We start from the raw sequence: 4659 nt of genomic DNA, 5'->3' as shown, positions 1-4659 counted from the left end.
GGGCCTCCAGGCAAAAATATGAAATAACTTAGGCAGACTTTTTAAAAAATAACATACATTATATGAGGTACCTAGAATAAACAAATTCATAGAGACAGAAAATAGAATAGAGATTAGCAGAGGCTGGAGGGAGCGAGGGAAGGGGAAGTTATAGTTCAATAGGTACAGAGTTTTTGCTGGAGATGATGAAAAAGTTTTAGGTATAGATAGTGGTGGTGGTTACACAACATTGTAAATGTATTTAATGCCACTGAATTGTACACTTATGAATGGTTAAAGTGATAAATATTATACATATTTATATATATTTTGACGCAATAACAAATAAATAAGATGCAAAGAAAAGCAATAGTGGAGCAGCATTCTCAAGAAACTTACAGAAGCAATCCAAGGATGTTACATTGAACCCAACTGTCCTTCAAATAGCAAAACTACAAAACAACAAATAACATACAAGGGAATCCCCATAAGGTTAACAGCTGATCTTTCAGCAGAAACTCTGCAAGCCAGAAGGGGGTGGCAGGACACATTTAAAGTGATGAAAGGGAAAAACCTACAACCAAGATTACTCTACCCAGCAGGGATCTCATTCAGATTCGACAAATAGCAAAACTACAGAAAAACATCTGCCCAGCGAAGGGAACTATCAACAAATGGAAAGGCAGCCAATTGAATAGGGGAAGCTATTTGCAAATGGGGGAAGATATATCTGGTAAGGGGTTAATATCCAAGTATACAAGGAATTCATACAACTCAACATCAAAAAAAAACCCAATTAAAAAAAATGGGCAGAAAATCTAAATAGACATTTTTCCAAAAAAGATATATGGGCTAACAGACACATGAAAAGATGCTCCACATCATTAATCATCAGGGAAATGCAAATTAAAACCACAATGAGATACGACCTCGCACCTGTCAGAATGGCTATTATCAAAAAGACAATAAATAGCAAGTCTTGGCAAGGATGTGGAGGAAAGGGAGCCCTTGTGCACTGTTGGTGGGAATGTAAATTGGTACAGCCTATGGAACCGTATGGAGGTTCCTCAAAAAATTAAAAATTGAGGGCTTCTCTGGTGGTGCAGTGGTTAAGAATCTGCCTGACAATGCAGGGGACACGGGTTCGAGCCCTGGTCTGGGAAGATCCCACATGCCGCAGAGCAACTAAGCCCGTGCACCACAACTACTGAGCCTGTGCTCTAGAGCCCACGAGCCACAACTACTGAAACCTACGTGCTGCAGCTACTGAAGCCCGCAAGCCTAGAGCCCGTGCTCCACAACAAGAGAAGCCACCGCAATGAGAAGCCCACGCACCGCAACGAAGAGTAGCCCCTGCTCGCCCCAACTAGAGAAAGCCCGCGCACAGCAACAAGACGCAACACAGCCAATAAATAAATAAATAAATCTTTAAAAAAAAATAAAAATTGAACTACCATATGATCCAGTAATTCCACTTCTGGGTATTTTTTAGAAGACAACAAAAACTCTAATTTGAAAAGATATATGCACTCCAATGTTCATTGTGGCATTATTTACAGTAGCCCAAATATGGAATATATGGTCAGGAAAAGACAGTCTCCCAGTATCTCCCCCACTATTTACCCTGGTTCCAGATGGATTAGCCAATGTAATTAGCCAGGAATCAGAAAAGCAAAAATAAAATGATCTCTACTTGCAGATGACATGATTGTGTACCTGAAAAACCCTAGAGAATAAATGATAAAATTAACTTAATAAAAGAATTCATCAAAGAAGCAGGTTATAAAATTAACATGTAACAATAAATAGCACTCATACACACAAATACTTACCAATTAGAAGATATGATGGATGAGGAAAACTCATTTACAGTAGCAACAACAGAAAATAAGATGCTTAGAATAAACAAGTGTCAGTGCCCTTTAGGCAAAGACCCCCAGGAACACACCGGTGGTTGGACAAATTGGGATTATTGCTTGTTGCATCAGAGAGCACGCACACTATGGGAATCATAGGGTGTCTCAGTAAGTGGGTGTTGGAAAATACTTATTATAGAATTTGGTCTTGTGGTAGGTGATCTTGAGGAGGGTTTAATGAAGTGGGGCTTTAGTTTGGATGCTGTCAGGAAATGAAAGTACTTCTATAAATGGTATCTTTTTTTTTCAATTTTATTGAAGTATATTTGATTTACAATGTTGTATTAATTTCTGCTGTACAATAAAGTGATTCAGTTATACATATATATTCTTTTTCCTACTCTTTTCCATTATGGTTTATTACAGGATATTGAATATAGTTCCCTGTGCTATACAGTAGGACCTTGTTGTTTATCCATTCTGTGTATAATAGTTTGCATCCGCTAATCCCAAACTCCCAATCCATCCCTCCCCCACCACTCCTCCCCCTTGGCAACCACGAGTCTGTTCTCTATGTCTGTGAGTCTGTTTCTGTTTTGTAGATGTTTATTTGTGTTGTATTTTAGATTCCACATGTAAGTGATCTCATATGGTATTTGTCTTTCTCTTTCTGACTTACTTCACTTAGTATGATTATCTCTAGGTCCATCCATGTTGCTGCAAGTGGCATTATTTCATTCTTTTTTATGGCTGAGTAATATTCCATTGTATACATGTACCACATCTTCTTTATCCATTCATCTGTCGATGGACATTTAGGTTGCCTCCATGTCTTGGCTATTGTGAATAGTGCTGCTATGAACATAGCGGTACATGTATCTTTTTTTTTTTAACATCTTTACTGGAGTATAATTGCTTTACAATGGTGTGTTAGTGTCTGCTTTATAACAAAGTGAATCAGCTATACATATACATATATCCCCATATCTCCTCCCTCTTGCACTCCCTCCCACCATCTCTATCCCACCCCTCTAGGTGGTCACAAAGCACTGCGCAGGGGCCATGCTAATCTTCTCTGTATCGTTCCAATTTTAGTATATGTGCTGCTGAAGCAAGCACTCTTATAGAATCATAGTTTCCTCTGGATATATGCCCAGGAGTCGGATTGCTGGATCATATGGCAACTCTGTTTTTAGTTTTTTGAGGAACCTCCATACTGTTTTCCATGTATGAATGGTAGCTTAATAAATCTTATCTAGTTGGAAGACTAGACTGAGGCTAGAAGGATTTGTTAATGTTTTGACAAAAAAAAATTTTTAAGGTCACGGAACAGTTTTAATTTCCCCCTATTTAGCTCATTTAAATCACACTTAGTTTTCAAATAAAGACAATAATGAAATCATACTTCCACCTAAACATGATACAACTATCCTGCCTACAACCGAAACACACCAACCCTTCTCAAAAAGAGGATGCCGAGTCTTTGGGTGATGTTCACTTTTCTCCTTTGATATTCTGTAACCTAAATTCTGAAAATAAGCTTAACTCTTATTGATAGATCTTATATTAGATGATAAGAGAATAGGAGAGGGAAGAAAACAAAAATATTTGGATAATATACATACAAACATATTCATAACAAAATAAGGAAGAGATATTCATAACTATTTGAATCCTCGTTTCTGCAATGTGGTCAGAGCTGGTCTTTATAACTCCCTTCTTCCATTACTCATTCCATATTTCCTTTGCCCTCAACAAGCCTCTTAGTTGGTCATGACTCTTTGCCTGATGGAGTGACCCAAACCTTCATTCTTGAAAGGTCTGAGCCATTAACAGTCCTGCTTATGTTGGGTTGTTGTAGTTTTTCTTTGGCTTTATTCACAGGACATGGTAGAGATGCCATAAGGCAGCTCCTGTATTCCAGACATACTCTTCCTTGTTACCATTGTAGAGTAGCAATCCAACTTGCCCTTGGTAGTCAGGATCAATTGCCCCAGCCACTATAGAAACCTCCTTATTTGCCTGTTAATTCTGAGGCATGAGGAGCCCAAAGTGGCTGGGTGGCAATTCAATATACTCATTGCCACATTGCGTAGTGGAATCATTCATTCCTCCCTTTAGAACTAAGACCTCTAGATCAGCAGATCCTAAGGTCACAGGGGACAGGGAGCAAAAATGTTGCTAGTAGATCACTAGGCATAATAGGGAGAGGACCCACTCTTATTTCCACCCTTTGATTCCTGGCCCTGTGAATCCTGGCTACGAGAAAAACAGCACCATCCATTGGATGCTGATTTAGAGCATATACAGCATGGAGGACATTGCTGCAGCCCTGCAAGGTATTGCCACCTAGATGGCCCTGTAATTGAGTCTTCAAAAGGCCAGTACAGGGACTTCCCTGGTGGCACAATGGTTAAGAATTCGCCTGCCAATACAGGGGACACAGCTTCGAGCCCTGGTCCGAGAAGATCCCACATACCGCAGAGCAGCTAAGCCCATGCGCAACAACTACTGAAGCCCACGCGCCTAGGGCCCATAATCCACAACAAGAGAAGCCACCGCAGTGAGAAGCCCTCGCACCGCAGCGAAGAGTAGCCCCCGCTTGCTGCAACTAGAGAAAGCCTGCATGCAGCAACGAAGACCCGACACAGCCAAAAATAAATAAGTAAATATATTAAAAAGGAAAAAAAAAGGCCAGTACACCATTCTATAAAGCCAGCTGCTCCAGGATAATGGGGAACATGATAAAACTAGTGAATTCCATGAGCACAGGTCAATTGCCAGATTTTGTTTGCTGTGAAGTGAGTTCCTTGATCAGAAGCGA

At 39.9% G+C, this 4659-nt stretch overlaps 1 pseudogene; it reads right to left on the bottom strand.

The window, feature by feature from the left end:
* Positions 1-2885: 2885 nt before the first annotated feature.
* On the bottom strand, positions 2886-2954 carry LOC118887114 (annotated as a pseudogene).
* Positions 2955-4659: the final 1705 nt, after the last annotated feature.

The sequence above is a fragment of the Balaenoptera musculus genome, chromosome 1, assembly GCF_009873245.2.
Source record: "Balaenoptera musculus isolate JJ_BM4_2016_0621 chromosome 1, mBalMus1.pri.v3, whole genome shotgun sequence".
Taxonomy (NCBI): Eukaryota; Metazoa; Chordata; class Mammalia; order Artiodactyla; family Balaenopteridae; genus Balaenoptera; species Balaenoptera musculus.
The sequence above is the reverse complement of the archived record's forward strand: the minus strand, read 5'-3'. Positions and strand labels throughout refer to the sequence as shown.